At 45.4% G+C, this 18,445-nt stretch overlaps 1 protein-coding gene across 6 annotated transcripts in view; it reads right to left on the reverse strand.

Annotated features, from left to right (window-relative positions):
* The window catches only part of dlgap3 (discs, large (Drosophila) homolog-associated protein 3), a 1,017,459-nt gene that overhangs the window by 448,047 nt on the left and 550,967 nt on the right, over nucleotides 1–18,445 (reverse strand). For 4 of the 6 annotated variants that reach the window (XR_005461097.1, XM_038801129.1, XM_038801094.1 and 1 more), the window contains one exon: nucleotides 3,548–3,625. The exons of 1 other annotated variant lie outside the window; for it this stretch is intronic. The gene's annotated coding sequence lies outside the window, so the exon portion shown is untranslated. Of the gene's footprint in view, nucleotides 1–2,937; nucleotides 3,000–3,547; nucleotides 3,626–18,445 lie in introns of all 6 variants that reach the window. One more of the 6 variants, XM_038801086.1, reaches the window with a different exon arrangement.

The raw sequence follows: 18,445 nt of genomic DNA on the forward strand, positions 1-18,445 counted from the left end.
GCCGCATTTGCCACCCCACCCCCAGGCAGACGACAGGTCTACATCCGATGATGTAGAGCCCAGAGCTCATCGCAGAGCGGGTTGTCATCATCCTTCATGCCATGCAATAGACCCGCTTCCACTGGCGACCGTGTGAGCCCTGCCCGTTGTGCCACAGGTAGATGTGTAATGGAGGGGTGGTGTGCATGCGGGTGGTTGGTGATGGGCAGGGTGAGTATGGTGGGGTGGTGCCATACTCTGCTCTCTGTGCCCATGCTCAGCGATTCCACCCCTCCAGTCTGTGAATCGTGCGGGTATCAACTCGTGCCATGCTCGCTGGCCCAGCCGGTATCGGTTGGCAGCCTTCTGTCCCTGTCTAGCCCGTATGCCCCATACATTGCCACCCCCCCTCCACATCCTCCTCATCTGGGGAGGCGTGCCCTTCATCGTGTTCTCCCCCTCCCCTTCCTCCTCCTCCGCCTCCAGCACATTACCCCTCTGCTGGGCTATATTGAGCAGGACGCAGCAGACCACAACGGTGCGACCGACCCGCTCCGACGGGTGCTTGTGGGCCCCTCCAGAGCAGTCCAGGCACCTGAAGCGCATCTTCAGCAGCCCCAAAGCACAACTCGACCACATCCCTGATCGCACAATGGGCATCGTTGTAGCGGGTCTCCGCTTTGGTCCGTGGCCTCTGTATAGGCGTCATCAGCCACGACCGCAACGGGTAACCCTTGTCGCCCAGCAACCAGCCTCCAGCCAGGGTGGGGGGTTGTCCCTCGAACATGCTAGAGATGAACAATTGTGCCAATATGAACATGTTATGCACACTGCCTGGGTACCGGGCGTATACATGCAGAATCCTTCTCCGGTGGTCACTGACCACCTGCACGTTCATGGAGTAGGACCCCTCCCTGTTCATGAACACCGCCGTTATCCGCTGGTGGCTGCATGGCGACGTGCACCCCATCAATCGCACCCTGGACCATGGGAATCCTGGCCACGGCGAACTGAATGTAGTGCTCTGTGATGTCATACAGGCCGTCGGTCACTGCACGGATGCGCCGGTGCACCGATGCCTGCAAGATGTCGGACAGCTCCCCACTTGGCGACTGGAATGACTCCATCGCTCAGATGTTCAGGGCGACCATCACCTTGACGTTCACAGGTAGAGGGTGTCCACCCCCAGTTCCATGCAGTGCCAGGTGTGCCATCAGGTGGAAGATATGGGCGACGGTTTCCAGCCTCATCGGAGTCTCCTCCTGCATGCCCTGTCCGTGAGGTCCTGGTAGGACATGAGGCGCCCATACACAAGAGACCTCATTAGGCGCCTCTGTCACCATGGCACTGCCTCCTCCTACTCCCCCTCGTCCTGTCGGCGGGAGGCCCTCCAGCCTGGGCTGCCACCTGCCCCTCTGCGGCACGCTCCTTGTGGCAGCCTCCGCCGCTTCCCTGGCACGTCCCTGCTCCAGCTCCCATAGGGCTACATGCAGGGCAGCGGCCCTCGCCACGGCGGCCAACATCGCTGGATGATGGCCAAACATAACGTTCTACAGGGGGTGGGGTCGACGACACATCATCATTGCACATAACCCCCTCCGCAACCAAGTGCCATGGGCCGCATGGTCGCCACTGTTGCCAGCTGGCACCTAGCCATGCAAACCGCCCCCCCCTTCAACCCAGGCGCTCCCCACCCAACCACCCCCCCGACTCCAACCCCAACACTACCCCGCACTCCTCCTCCACCCCCCCCCCCCACCCCCCACTTTTCTACTAATGTAGCATTTAAAATGACAGAATTGAAGCAAAATACTTGAACATCTAACATACTGTTTTTACTTTAAATATCCTATTTCGAGAGTGTTACTTCCATCCTGGTTAGTTGTACGAGGTCATTGCACAAGATGATATCATAGCTAAAGAAGAGACAGGGTTTGATTGGCTCGTTGACCTAGTTGGGCACTGCAATAGAATGTTATTATTATGCATCTTCTAATTTACATCCATTGCTGATGTCATCATTGATGTGACATCTCGAGTTGTTGTTGCTGTTACCTGTGCATATTTGCATTTAGCTGTCATTAGTTCAAATTCTAGTCTGTTACTGTTATTTTGATGTTTAGTCAGTTGCTCTTGTTTTTGAGACCATGCTGTATTTCAACTTTTGGTACTTTCATATAATAAAGAAGATTATTTTTAACTTTAAGATTATCAAGTTTCGACTACCTTTTTGTGGACAAGTTACGATAGGCTCTGACAATAACGACCCCTGAAAGCACTGCAGGGATGTGGGGAAAAGGCAAGAGGTTGGAAAGAGCGGAGTTGCTCGTGCAGAGAGCCAGAACAGACACAATGGGTTGAATTGCCTCCTTCTGTACTGTAACCGTTCTGTGATACTATGGCGGGCAAAAATAAATGGCAATGCTTTCAACAAAGGCTGTCGCGAAGAAAGATTAGAGGTCATTGTTCATTGTAATTAGAAATCAACCGGTTTCAGGGCTCACGCTACCTGTGCATTCAGGTCTCCACCTATTAACGATGCTGCACATGAAAAATGAGATTTAGGCTCCTCGATCAATCACATATCTGTGGGGAATTTTGAACGAATGACACCTGTATATCTACATAATTTTAGAAAATGAGTGATTTGAGGAAAAAAAGGAAGGTTTGGTACATACAGGGGACTTATCTGACAAATTACCCGTCATTACGTTATGCAATTGGCACCGATGTTGTTGAGGAAAGCTTTGTGCCATCTGCCAGATATAGGCGGCTGCTCATTATACTTTTGGATGGTATAATAGTCTGTATGGATCACTCAGCGTAGCAGAGTTGATACCCTAAATCCTAGCCTGGGAACAAGTACTGATACCTTGACAAGCCATTTGAACTGTTATATCACAGGTAAATTGCCCCAGACGATAACACCCGGTGCATCATGTAAGAAAAGTGAATTACCTGCTGAACCATCTGCTTGTGTCAACAGATTTCTCTGGTTTTTGCCGGCAGTCGGTTGGAACCTGAGGAAGGATTATGTTGAATACAAAAATTGAATGTGCGCCAGGAGCCCACAGAGTCCTCGCTGCAGTGAGTCAGCTGTGAAATTCATTCATATTAAAGTGGCCACAGAACTTTCCTTGCACCAAGTTTTGTGCATAACAGTTTAACAGGCAAAAGCTCCAAGAAAGTGCGTTAAGAAGCTCTGAAATCACATTAGTCCTGCGCATAATAGCAAAGACATTCCCCTGACAGATGGTGTTTTCCTGAAATCATTTGATCTTCAGGATATCAGTAGTATGCCAGTTTGGAACAGATGTGTTGTCGTGTCTCTTTTTGCTGACTGAATGTAACATATGAGTGATTTTATGTTGTTCAATCCTGTCACTAATCATGCTGCACTGATCCCAACTCTCCTGCAGTCTGCCATAGCTTCTCAAATCCCAATGGTGCATCTAATTAATAAAGCACCAATTTACAATCAAATGCACACATGCAAAATACTACTTTTCCAGAGCAACAGAGGAGGAAAATTGTTTAAGCATGTAAAGCCACATCACGTCAAACGTACCATTGAGCAGCTGTGAAGACGGGGATCGTAGCAGCAGCAGTAGAAAGATTGGAAGCCACTTCTTCCTGGCTTTTCCCTCTGTCAATTAAATGGCAGAAAATCAGGAATTATAGGTGGGTTCTCTCTTCTTTCTTTGTCATCTTTTGCACAGCATTCATTACCTAGTTTTCCAATAATCAGGTCAATTAAAAGATCAGGAATAACAATCCCTGAAAAAAAAATTATACTTCTATTTTACTTCTCATACTGCTAAGAGATTTGACCTGCGATCAACAGACCAACATCGCCACCGTTAATTATGGAATCATAGAATCCCTATAATACAGAAGGAGGCCATTTGGCCCATCGAGTCTGCTCCAACACTTCGAAAGAGCACCCCACCATGTCCGCTCATGATGTGAAAACCTATTACATTAAAAGTACTTAGAGTTAGCACTCAGTGCTGGTGGTAGCTAAGCAGGCCAAACCCAAATAACCATTCCTCACCTACTTATACCATTGGAAAGATTCTTTGGTACTGTAACCTGTGAACAGTTCAGAAGACAGTTTTACTTCAGTTCTTTGATTTCATAGATCATGCAGAACACCGCTCATTCTCACTAATTTATCCTTGTTTTCATCTCTCATAGCTGTCTTTCTGGCTCCATAATTCTGTCAATGATTAGGTTATCTCCTTGTAATCATGCCAAGATACCTCTCCTTATATTTACACACAAAATATGATTTTCTCCTCCACGATAAGTCACAAGGGAAAATATTTTCCTATTACTGTACATGTTGTTACAGATAGCAGAGAGAGGCAAACTGAACTTCTTTATCCTCTCTCCATTTGCCTGTAAACAGAGGTATTTTGGAATTATTTTCAATGTCAGCTGTTGCTTGTTTACCCAAACCCTTAGTGTGGTTCAATTTTATAAGCAGGTCACAACAAACTCTCTTTGTGATTAACTTAGAAGGTTAATTTCTTTCACATTCAAACCCAGGCCGGAGGCAGGGAGGAGGTGCAATGTTCGCATCTCACATACACACACACACACACAGTAAGAGGGAAAGAAAAGAGTGTTTTTTTACCACAATGGAAATCAAAGGTAAAAAAATCACAAAAATGAATATTAGTTCTTGTGATTTCCAGAGTCCAGGAAGTGAAAGTCCAGAGGAGTGTGTATTTTGTGGCAGAGTTCAGTTCAGATGAGTTCCCAGTGAAAGACTGCAACATCTAAGTCCTTCATTTCATTTCATTTTTCATTTAAAGTGAGTGAAGGTGCAGCATAATGAGATTTCTGAATCTAGTCTGCTAAGCGGGAAATGGTTGGAAGCTTTTAATATAAAACAGGCATCGAGGAGTTGAGAGATGGATTGACTGTTTGGTCAACCAGGAGTCCTGATGTTGTTCTTTTCTGGTCAGAAGTAATCAGCAGATTGATCTGGGAGGCTAGAAATGTCATATTAAAACTGGCTAAGAGACTAGAAGCATGGGATGCCATGTGGTGTGACACATTAATGAGTTAATTGCAACTTCACAAGCAGTATCTATGCCCCTGGCCCAGATCCATTGCTTTCCTTCGGAGTGAAATGGTGGCTGTTAACGCCTCATCAGGGATAATGAACTTCAATATTTCTGCCTTTGATATCACCCCAGCTAGGGAACCAATTCTTCTGTTAGCCTTTTGGTTTTGAGATTATTATGTGGCCTCACAATGGGGTCTGAGATTCTCCGAGGATAAATGTGGAATTCCTTTGTTCTTGTATTCTCTGTTGGATGCTTCCAGAACAGAAGGTCAATCTTGTGATTCATGTGACCTGTAGTAGTCATCTTCTGCTTCATCAAAGGTCCGTTCAAAATAGCAAATAAATGAATGAAGTTTTGATGTACACAGTTTTGATTTATTTCCATTGCTTTTTGACATGACAATGTTATTTCACAAATCTGATCTTTACAACAGTCTTTTTTAATGATCCTATGACAACTGGAGATTTTCACACTCATGTCCTGTCAAAGCTAACAAACAGTGAATCTTTCCTCTCAAAATTATTCTGCTTTGAGATTGGAATTTCTGAACAGAAATCTGACTCCTCCCGGTGTTTCTAAGCTCAAGCGGTACTTTTCACTGGCAAGCCAAGGACTTTATTCAATCATGTCTAAAATGAGCCCAGAAATCTTCTTTTGTGGCCTGACCACCTCCTAATTTAAGATTCTCAATGGCCTTCAGTTTATTTTACATTAAATGCAAAAAAGCATGCTACCATCAGAACTGAAATATTATTTTCAAAAATTTAGTTCCTTGCCAATTCTTCAGTGGTTTTCTTTTTCTATTTCACTTTCTTTTAAAAAAAAATAATTTGGAATACCAAATTCAATTTTTCCAATTAAGGGGCAATTTAGCATGTCCAGTCCACCTACCCTGCACATCTTTGGGTTGTGGGGGCGGAACCCACGCAAACACGGGGAGAATGTGCAAACTCCACACACTTACAGTAATCCAGGGCTGGGATCGAACCTGGGACCTCGGCGCAGTGAGGCAGCAGCGCTAACCACTGCGCCACCATGCTGCCCTTTCTATTTCACTTTCTAAATGAAACATAGAAGACACATAACTTACAAAAGTCAAATTACTTTAAAGGAAATACATTTTTACCGCTATTTGCTCCAGATCTCACCTCACAGCAGCACAACAAACTGGATGGGATCTGAGGGGCTTGTATAGGGGTGATCTGACGCTGCAAGATGTTCTGGCACCGCCTTCAAGTTAAGCTTTAGTGGAGCAGGCTTAATTGTTAGCCTCATTACAATTAGGAAGATAAGCAGATTACAGGAAACATTCCATTAGCTAAGGAGATTCTTCATTATCACAGGAAGTATCTGAAAACTCCCTCAAAACTGGAATGGTTTAATCTCCTGGACAGTCTGATTCTTGAAGAAAACATATAACTGTCTATGCCAAACATAGGATTACTTTGAAACCCATTTCATAGTATCCAGCCAGCACCTTGAGGTTATGTCCGAGAACATAGCATGCATCCGCAAGTGTGGTACATGTACTGTACTCTTCAGCAAGGTTATAATAAATTGAAATGATCTCTGGTTCATATTTCCTATTCAAAGATTGGGTACAGTATTCAAAGAGAAATCAGCCGATAGTTTCCAAATAAGATGACTCTCTAATCACTACTACTTTCTTGGGATTTTGAGAACTTTCCATCTGTGCCTCATAAAGTTTCTTGGCAAGCTGCCGTAACATTACAGCCTTATCATATTCCTTTTCATCACTGAAAGTGCTTTAATAAACTGATGATGATACTTTGATGAAGAACCATTTCAAAATGGAATGCTCTATTTGTTAAAAATGTAAACCCACCCTCAGTACCACTATTATTTAGGTTCTCTGATTCCACATCCTGATCTCTTGCCTCCCTATGGATTTTAGCAGCATTCCCATGCAGGCAGGAAATCCATAGAAGTGGCTGGAAATATTTGGTTCCTGATTGCTTTTATTGGCATTGATCATTCACTGAGGATAGGAGTGGTCAGTCAGTATCTTCACTTGATGATTAGTTTATATTGGGGCTTCACTGGGGAATAATTGAATACATAAATTGTGAATTGTTACAATCTAGGGTCCATTACATGAAACTATAGTGGAAGAAAACTCAATGGTCACTTACCAAAGGGAATTTGATATATACTTGAAAAGAAAAACAATATCAGGTTTATGGGGAAGAGCAGTGTAGTAAGACTAATTGGATAGCTCTTTCAAAGAGCCAGCACATGTATAATGGGTCATATAGCCTCCTTCTACTCTGTATGCTTCTTTGCAGTGGATTCTGCTGCTGCATGATTGGCATTGTTTACAAATTTACAGAGGCGCACCTCCGTCCCTAGATATTGAGCGGTCAGCTGGTGGTGAGAGGGTTCATGGTGTGTACGAGTTGTACAGCTTATGGTGACAAGGTTCATTAATCAACAGATAAAAGCAAAATTATGCAGATTCTGGAATTCTGGCTGGATAAACTCAGTAGGTCTGGCAACATATGTGAAGAGAGAAACAGAGTTAACGTCTCAAATCCAAATGACCCTTCTACAGATGTATAAGGGCATTTAGACTCGAAACATTAACTTTGGGAATGATCTAATGGCCTTGTCCGACTCGGGACACATGAGGCCAGTAAACTCGTTACGCCTTGCGAGATCTCACGGGATCTGGCGAGACGTCATGATCTGAATCTCGCTGGGTGGCAGCCAGATTTGCATATTCAAGTTTACAGTCAGGCTCACTTGAACATGCTTTTGCCAGAGTTACCCAAGGTGCAGGATCTATCCTCCACACCTTGGAAACCCTGAGCGAGCGCTGTTGTTTAGCACTGGTCTACACCAACATAGTAAGAAGTCTTACAACACCAGGTTAAAGTCCAACAGGTTTGTTTCAAACACGAGCTTTCGGAGCGCAGCTCCTTCCTCAGGTGAATCTTCCTCATCTGAGGAAGGAGCTGTGCTCCGAAAGCTCGTGTTTGAAACAAACCTGTTGGACTTTAACCTGGTGTTGTAAGACTTCTTACTGTGCTCACCCCAGTCCAACGCCGGCATCTCCGCATCATGTACACCAACATGGACCAGGCACACTGGCACTTGGTGGGGGTGGCAATTAAAGGGTCCTGGATGGTTGGGCTCTGGACAGGGTGGTACGATGGCATCCATTATGCCACCTGGACACCAAGGCACTATCAGCCAAGCACCCTGGCAGTACCACCTGGGTGGCACTGCCAGGGTGCCAAACTGACAGTGCCTGGTTGGCATTTTACCCACACCAGCGATTGCACCCCTTGGACTGCCCTTGTGGGGTGGGGGGCTTGATAACTCCCTTATAGGTGAGCTGTGGCATTGAGGGTGTGCGGAGGCCACGGTGGGAGAGTCTAGAGATTGGGGTGCATTGAAAAATGTTGTCTTGATCTCTTTCTGCACGGCGAACAGAGCTCTTTAATGCAGGAAGTGGGATTACGTGCAGCCTCGCCAGGGTATTCCTTGGCAAGGCCCCAGAATGAAGCATTTCCTGTTTAAAAGCGGGGTCGTTCTTGCGCTGCCAGCGCTGGGAAACACTCAGCTAAACACGCTCGACATGGGACTCTGTTTCATGTCCTTTAAATCATCCCCTCTGTTTCTCTCCACAGATTCTGTGATTAATCAACGTCTCTGTTTTGTCCTTTCATTTATTTGTATATAGTGTACTGGCTCACTGGCTCTACATGTTACAGTGCATTGCATAGCTGGCTACATCAGGCTGTCTTATTTCAGAACTTTAATAAATGTCACAGTGGTATCTTTGCTCGATAAGGAGTATTTTGACATAGTTTTAATACATAAGATCATAAGAATTATGAGGTGGAGAAGGCCACTCGCCCCCTCGAGCCTGCTCTACCATTCAGTAACATTTTTTTTATTGTTTATGGATTCAGGTATGTCCATATATAATTTGGCACATGCATTGTACCTGGGTGGCTTGCTGTACTGTGTAACCACCATTATCTGTGGTTCTGTGTGATTTCTTATATGTTTAGCACGTACATTTTGTCCATGTGCACACAGAGGTCCACTGCATGCTTAATATGCTTTGGTGGTTTCGTGCAGATCACTGTTCGCATGTTGCAAGACATTTGTATGCCCATCCATGTTAGAGTGAGGGAAGGTAACAAGAGCACATGAAAGAATGGTTATAAGTACCATAAGAACATTGATACTTGGTTATGCCACCTGAAGATTTCTTAACCTGCTTAATAATTGTCTTCTTTTCCTGCAGGATTAAGAAAGCAATCTTGTTTCATTTTATGGATGTAAGCTTATAAAGAACCTCCAGCCATGGCTTCCCACAATGTTATCACTGGATAATTATTTGTTGAGTAAAATAAACTTCATAGCCGGAATCTCTTCTAATGGACAAACATAAAAGCAAATAATTCAAACCTCTTTGAGGAAGCATGCACAGAACACAAACACTGTGGAATAAATCTAGCAATGTAATAAAGATACCGCAACAATGCGCCTTTTGTCTTGTTACTACACAAGAAAACACAGGCACAAGCTTTGTCCTAATTACGAAGAGCAATATAAACGCCATGTTTTATTTATGAACTGCTACCATGTTCTGTGGCAAGTTATGGCTTTCATTTACTGTCTTGCTGGAGTGTTGGCTTGCTTGTACCTGACATTTTGATGGGATTTTGATGCAGTGCTTTTAATTTCAGAGAAATGCTCTTAAACCTCTCTGAAGATCAGTGGGGTGAAATTTTTCCAACAAAAATGGGAGAGGGCCTGCTTTTCCTCTGCAAAAGAAAATGCAGCTCCCTTTAAGGAATTTTCATTCTCAGGAATTGTGTAGTATTAAATCACACCTTCCTGCAATTTCATGAATGTGTTCAATACAGAGCTTAATGGCCATTCTCATATTTTGCATCACAAGTTGTGCTAGTATTTCAATCTCAATTGATCCAAAGTGTGATTTTCAATGTGTGAAGAAGGGAATTCAGGATATTTTCCCAACCCCTTGAAATAAATCCATTCATGACCACACATCTACAGCACACAGCACAATGTAATGAAAACAATAGGCGGGATTCTCCGACCCCTGGCCGGGTCGGAGAATCGGCGGGGGCCGGCGTCAATCCCGCCCCTGCCGTGTCCCGAATTTTCCGGCACCGGAGATTCGGCGGGGGCAGGAATCGCTCCGCGCCGGTTGGCGTGCCCTCCCGGCGATTCTCCGGCCTGTGATGGGCCGAAGTCCCGCCGCTGTCATGCTTCTCCCGCCGACATGGATCAAACCACTTACCTTACCGGCGGGAGCAGGCGGCGCAGGCGGGGTCCGGGGTCCTGGAGGGGGCACGGGCTGCTCTGGCCCCGGGGGGGTGCCCCCACGGTGGCTTGGCCCGCGGTCGGGGCCCACCGATCGGCGGGCGGGCCTGTGCCGTGGGGGCACTCTTTTCCTTCCGCCTTCGCCATAGTCTTCAGCATGGCGGAGGCAGAAGTGACCCCCTCCCCTGCGCATGCGCGGGGATGACGTCAGCAGCCGCTGATGCTCCGGTGCATGCGTGGACTTCCGCCGGCCGGCGAAGTCCCTTCGGCCCCGGCTGGCGTGGCGCCAAAGGCCTTCCACGCCAGCCGGCGGAGCGCCAACCACTCCAGTACGGGCCTTGCCCCATAATGTTCGGGCTTGGCCCATAAAGGTGCGGAGACGTCCGCACCTTTGGGGCGGCCCGAGGCCAGAGTGGTTCACGCCACTCCATCACACCGGGACCCCCCGCCACGCCGGGTAGGGGAGACTCCCGGCCAATGTCAGTAGGGTTGTACAAAACAAAAATTGTATTAATCTTGGTTAATCTGATTACAGCTCCTATCTACAGGGGCAGCACGGTGATAGAGTTGTTAGCATTGCTGCCTTACAACACGAAGGACCCAGGTTCAATTTTGACCTTGGGTGGCAGTGTCTCCATTTGTTTGTTCTCACAGTTTTTGCGTGCATTTCCTCCAGGTGCAGGCAAAGTGGATTGGTCATGCCAAAATTGTCCAAAGGTTACGTGGGGTTATGGGGATATGGAGGGGGAATGGGCCTACCGAGGTAGGATGCTCTTTCAGAGGGTCGGTGCAGACTTGATGGGCTGAATGGCCTCCTTCTGCAATGTAGGGATTCTATGATAAAGGGTCAATGTTAATTATGCAAATATAGTTAGGTAATTTAGACATTCTGAATTCTCACTCTGTGTACCCGAACAGACACCGGAATGTGGCAACTAGGGGCTTTTCACAGTAACTTCATCGCAGTGTTAATGTGACAATAAAGATTATTATTTATAAAGGGTACATTATCAGTGATGTAAGATCACATAACAACATAAATTTGTTCTAATCTAAAACTCACAACAGCGATAACAGAAAACCAAACATTTTCTTTCTTTATTCCCGTACTGCCTTTCCCTTGAGGTAATAATCCTCTGTATCCGATTTATTTTTCTGAACCAGCAGAGTGGCAGACAACCTGCTTTCAAACCACTGCTAGTGATCAGCTTGAAATATTCACTTGGGGATGTGTGTGATTGACACAAGTTAGCTTTGTCCTCCGTTATTCCAAGCTCAGCCCTATCCATGCCAATATCCACAAATGGATAGTTTCCATTGGTGGGAGGCGGCATTGCACAGCATTCAGGGACAGGAGACCATGTTGACTGTTTCATCTCTAAAGCTGGCAAGTCTGTAGTAGTGCCCCAGTTATTACCCTCACCGAATTAGCCAACTCAGCACAATTTTACAGGTAGTCATCCTGTGGCCTTCTGGTTCACTGGGATCAGTAATAAAGAGTGGAGTAGCTAATGGACAGCTGACAAGTTTTAGTCATAGGTCAACATAATATAAATCATCAACTTTTCTATCCTGTCCTTACTGCAACTTGGCATTTTCTGGGTGCACGCAAATTATATGGTTTAAAAGATTGGAGAGTGGTGGGTGACAGTGAGTTGTGCCCACATGTACAATATGTCTGACTTTTAAAACCTCCATTGAGTGAATTTCTGCCCATAAATCGAGCCATATTTTGGACTCTTGAATGTAAGTAGCCTTCCCTCTGCATTGCAATCAGATTTTCAGGGACAGCGGTGGTGTGGAGGCATTGTCACTGGACTGGTCACCCCATGTGGCTCTCGGTCTGCAGTAATGTGGTTGACTATTAAATACTCTCCAAAATGGCTCAGCAAGCCACTCCATTGCATCAAACCACCAAAAAGTAATTCAAAAGGAATGACACCGTACCGACCACGTGGCAGCAACCTAGGCACTAGAAATGACAACGGCAAACTCAGCCCTGTCGATGCTGCAAAGTCCTCCTCACCAGCGTTTGGAGACTTGTGCCAAAATTGGGAGTGCTGTCTCACAGGCTAGTCAAGCAAAAGCTTGACGGTTATACTCACGGAATCATACCTTATAGATCATGTCACAGACACCATTATCACCATCCTTGGTATGTCCAGTCCCACCAGTAGGACAGGCCCAGCAGAGGTGGTATGCACTCATATACAGTGGTACACAGACAGGAATGAGTTGCCTTGGAAGTGCTCAAAATTGGCTTTGGGCTCCATGAAGTCCCATGTCTTCAGATTAAATATGGGCAAGGAAACCTCCTGCTGACTATCATATACCTCCTCCCTCAGCTGATGAATCAGCACTCCTCCATTTTGAACACGACTTGGAGGAAGCACTGAGGGTGGCAAGGGCTCAGAATGTACTCTGATGAGGGACTTCAGTGTCCATCACCAAGAGCAGCTTGGTAGCACCACCACAGACTGAGCTGGCAGAGTCCGAAAGGACATTTCTGTTGGCCTGCATCTGCAGCAGGTACTAAGAGTGAAAAACATTTTTGACCTCATCCTCACCAACCTGCCAATCGCAGTATTGATAGGAGTGACCACTGCACTGCCTTTGTCGAGATGGAGTCCTACCTTAACATTGAGGGTACCCTCCATCATGTTCTATGGCACTTCCATCGTGCTAAATGGGAGAGATTTCAAACAGATCAAGCAATTCAAGATTGGGTATGCATGACATGCTGTAGTGGACCATCAGCAGCAGCAAAACTGTACTCAACCACAATCTGCAACCTCATGGCCCAGATGTGCAGCACTCTATCATTACCACCAAGCCAGAGGATCAACCTTGGTCCAATGAACATTTCGGGAGAATATACCAGGAGAAGCACCATGTATACCTAAAAATGAGGTGTCAACCTGGTGAAGCTACAATACAGGGTGACTTGCATGCTAAACAGCATCAGCAGCAAGGATAGAAAGGGCTAAGCAATTCTACAACCAACAAATCAGATCTAAGCTCTGCAGTCCTGCAACATATAGTGATGAATGATGGTGGACTAAACAACTCACTGGAGGGTCATTCGCCACAAAATTCCTCATCCTCAATAATGGAAAAGCCCAGCACATCAGTGCAAAAGTCAAGGCTAAAACATTCGCAACAATATTCAACAAGGTGTGTCGGGTGGATGATCCATCTCGGCCTCCTCTGGAGATCCCCAGCATCACAGATCCCAGTGATCAGCCAATTCAATTCACATATTCATTCATGTGATATCAAGAAATGCTAAAGGCACTAGATACTGCAAAGGTTATGGACCCTGGCAATATTCCAGCAGTAGTACTGAAGACTTGTGCTTCAGAACTTGCTGTGCGCCTACCCGAGTTTTTATAGTACAGCAACAGCATTGACATCTATCCGGCAATGTGGAAAATTGTACAGGTATGTATTGTACACAAAAAGCAAGACAAATCCAACGTGGCCAATAACTCCCCAACAGTCTACTCTCAATCATCAGTGAAGTGATTGAAGGGGTCACCAATCGTATTATTAAGCAGCACTTGCTGAGCAATCATTTGCTCATGGACGCTCATTTTGGGTTCATCCAGGGTCACTCAGCTCCTGACCTCATTAGACCCTTGGTTCAAACATGGACAAAAGAGCTGAGCTCAGAGGTGAGGTGAGAGTGACTGTCCTTGACATCAAGGCAGCATTTGACCGAGTGTGGCATCAAGGAACCTCAGCAAAACTGGAGTCAATGGGAATCAGGATAAAACTATCCACTGGTCAGAGTCATATCTGGCACAAAAGAAATTGGTTATGGTTGTTGGAGGCAACTCATCTTAGTTCCAGGACATCAATGCAGAGGTTCCTTAGGGTAGTGGCCTCGGCTCAACCATCTTCAGTTGCTTCATTAATGACCTTCCTTTAATCATAAAGTTAGAAGTGAGGATATTCGTTGATGATTGCACCATTCATGACTCCTCAACTACTGAAGCAGTCCATGTCCAGATGCAGCAAGAGCTGGACAATATCCAGGCTTGGGCTGACAAGTGGCAAGTTACATTTGCGCCAGACAAATGCCAGGGAATTATAAACTTCAACAAGAGAGGATCTAACCAACACCCCTCAGCATTCAATGGCATTACAGTCACTGAATTCCCCACTATAGACATACTGGGGTTCCCACTGACCAGAAACTGAACTGGACTATTCATACAAATACTGTGTCCACAAGAGCTAGTCAGAGGTTAAGAATCCTGCGGCAAGTAACTCACCTCCTGTCTCCCCAAAGGTGTATAATGGAACATTTTCCACTTGCCGGATGAGTGAAGCTCCAACAACACTCAAGAAGCTCAACACCATCCAGGACAGAGCAGCTTGATTGGAACGCCATCACAAACATTCAATCCCTCCAACAATGATCCACAGTATGTACCACCTACATGATGTACTGCAGAAACTCACCAAGGCTCCTTAGGCAGCACTTTCCAAACCCACAACCACTACCATCTATAAAGACAAGGGAAACAGATAAATAGGAACACCACCAGCTGGACGTTTCACTCCAAGCCACAGGAGTGGCGGGGAGTCTAATGCAAGCCCAGAGGAGGAGGGAGAATGGGAACAGGATCTGAATGGTGGGAATGATTTAGATTTAATTTTTTTGAGCATTTAAAAAAGAATCCTCACCAAAACCAGCTCTGAAATTTCTGTTTCTATTTAATGCATTTTAATGGCATAATAAAAGTCACATCAAAACTTGGTAAGCTTCTCTAATTGCAGGTTCCTTACAAACTGTATCTGCTATGCATAAATGATGGTTAATTGAGATGACACTTATATTTTGAAGCATAAAGATGAAATATAAAGAAGAAAACATACAGGCATTGTGTTTGCCATTTCCTTGGGCTGCAATTGCTTATGCTGGTTCATGCCCCTTTCCACTCATTTTAAGCTTGGGTGCATTACAATTAGAATGGGGGATATTTGGGTGAATTTGACATTGATAAAATGGGCACAACAGCCATTGTGGGCTTAGCTTGAGGATTATGTCCATGGAAGAAGCTGCAGGCTCTATGTCCCATACAATTTTTATTAGGAGAGATAGGATACAATTAATTCAAAGCAGTGACCACTACTGATAGGATTGTCAATAATTTCATGCAACATATATCTGTTACTATCTGTGGCGTCTTGAATGTAAAAATTGTAAAGAAGTCGCATGGCTGCTAAAATGGCAATGCACTCCCTCGTGGCTTATAGTGGGCGGTATCACAATTTGCCCACTACACGTGCTGGGCAATTTAAAGGATTAGCACAGGCAAATCATGACTAAATAAACTAAATATGTATTCAGGTTAACCTGCTTGATTTAAACTGCACCTTTTATAAATTCAAATACAAAAGTCAAATGCAAATGTAAAGAAATGCTAAATAATTTAAAAAGTTATTAAAATAATTAACAATATATTACAATTTGATAGAATAGATCACCACTACAATCCTTCATGTCCCTGCCAAAACAATCTGCAATCTAAGCCTGAGCTGTCTTTGTCTGGCAGTACAGATGTCAGACTATCTCTATCTTTTTGAGGGCCTCACAGTCTGGCCTTACAAGTCATGATGCAAGTCAACAACAAAGTTGGTCGGCATTCCCATGATCTCTTCACTGTTCAGGGTCCTGATCCCATTCTCCCTCTTCTTCCTTTTGGGCTCGCATTGGGCCCACCACCTCTTGTCACCAAAGTGATAGGGCAGAGAATTCTTCTTCGGATATCCCGTCTGATCCTATAACACTCTTCGTTTCTATCACCCAATTTTTCTGGCGCTCATCTCTCCATCATTGAAAAAAAAAGCAGCTTTCAGGAAGTGGATACTGGATTGTTTGTCCCATGCGGCTTGCAATAGAATCTAAGAGCAGATTCTTTTTATACATTGGAATGCAGTCAATTCAGGATTACTGCCATCCCTTGCAGAGTCTTGCTCTCATTGCCTCCAAATAATATGGCTTCAGTTGATGAACACAAGCTGTAATCTTGTAATCTGTAATCACACTTAGAGGTGATTAAATATGCAATGAAATTGTACCGTAATCAGGTGCAAGCCACAAACTGAATACTTCCTTCTCCTCCTTTATAATAGCATATACGTGGCAACTATAGAATCAGACATCATTGAATGATTTCAAATGATTGCCAGCTTTAAAAGTGGGCAGCTTAACCGGCAGAGTCTGGATACCCATCACTTCACTCTGTCAACAAAATCAAAGTTGTACACACAGATCTGAACAATCAAATTTTGTTTTGAATCCTCCAGCCATTTTTATCCAAATACCTTGGGTGTTAGCCTTGGCTCAGAGAGTTGCACTCCCACCTCTGCATCAGAAGGTCATGGGTTGTAGCCCCATTATGGCCTCAGCAGATAATCCAGGTTGACACTTCAGTACATACTGAGGATGTGCTGTGGGAGGTGCCTCGCTATGAATCAGACATTAAACCAAGGCCATTTCGACTCCCTGAGGCAAGTGTAAAAGATCTGATGTAACTATTTTGAAGGACAGCAGGGTGGGTTACCCAAAGTCCTGGCCAATATTTGTTGCTCAGCCAATATCACTTGAAAGAATGCTTAATAATGTACCGGAGTGCTCTTTAGGACAGGGATTTTCAAAGTCAGGGTCGTGGGTGGGTGGTGGGCGGGTGTTGGGAGGGACATGGAACAATAGGGTGCATCATTCCTGCGGTGGTCCCGATCGCGGGAGGAGAGCCCGTCTTTTACTTTGAGAATGGCGGCCAAGTTTGAAAATGTCCGCAGCTCCAGCGGAGAGGGCGGGTCAGCAAGGCGGGGATAGAGAAATGTAAATGTCCACAGCTTGGGGCTCACCTCCGATTTGTGGAGAGATATCCAAGTTCGGTGGGTTGGTGTCCGTGAGATTTTGTGCCGGGCGCTCGGGGTGATTGGGACCCTGTGATTGAACGGGAGGTGAAGCCGCTCCATCCCCATGGTCAGGAGGAAGATCCCCCCCCCCCCCCCGCCTCAAACCCCCCTGCCTGGCACAGCTCCTCTCGATGATTTATCTGGGGAAATGAGGCTTGAGCGGACCCGAGAGTTCATCCGTTGAACTCTGTTGACCGAGCCCCCACCGCCCCCCGACCCCCCCCCTAACTGCCTCCTGTTCAGGATGAGACCCAGCCCCCGGTTTGTGGTTTGGTTTTGGGGGTACTGGGCGCCCAGTTTCATTTCTTGGGAGGCTACATTTGGTAAAGCTCTAGGCCGCACTGTGTGTCAGGCTCGAAAATGACAGTCAACATGGTCATCCTCAGGAGTTGTGGCCACAACGTTTTACATTTTATTTCCGTATCTGAGGTCGCATTTTGAAAATAAGACTCCCCTCTTGTGATATAAGCCGAACTTTGGTGTAAAATGATATGAACCTGAAAAGTGGATAGCTTATTTTGGTATTCTCACATGAGAGCATAATGCTTAGTGAATGCCGGCTTCAGTGTTGTACCTTCTCGAGCATTAAACCTGTGTCACGACTCAAAATTTCCACCTTGAAGAAATTTACCATTTTGACATGAATTATAATGTAATTGCATTCTGAAAAAATGATAGATTTTTAAAGCCAAGTTGCGACACCAGCTGAAATAATGCTCTTTGCTCTTCATTACGTTGTGATCTCTGGTGCCTACCTGTCCAAAATAAAATACTTATTTCAAACAAAAAAAAGAGCATGGCAGCCTCTGCCGCCTTCTAACTGTAAATAAATTAGACTGTGTGAAGGTTTCCAGAAAGAAGCGGCAGCAGAGAGCAGGTCACACACCCTGCAAGCACAATTGATGTTAAGCGCCCTCCAGGTATGTGCTTTTGTTGCCAAATCACGGAGCAGTGTTGCTTCCATTTACCAGCTGCTAGCAAGCAAGGCAAGTGAACTGTAAAGATGAATGGTTTGCATAAACTGAAGGGACCAGAGACTCAAAAAGGCAGTTTACCTGTTGGACAGGATCTCACAACAGAATCTGCTTGTTTAGGAGAGTCCAGGGAAGGACAGAGCAGTGCTA

The sequence above is a fragment of the Scyliorhinus canicula genome, chromosome 1, assembly GCF_902713615.1.
Source record: "Scyliorhinus canicula chromosome 1, sScyCan1.1, whole genome shotgun sequence".
In the NCBI taxonomy this organism is placed as follows: Eukaryota; Metazoa; Chordata; class Chondrichthyes; order Carcharhiniformes; family Scyliorhinidae; genus Scyliorhinus; species Scyliorhinus canicula.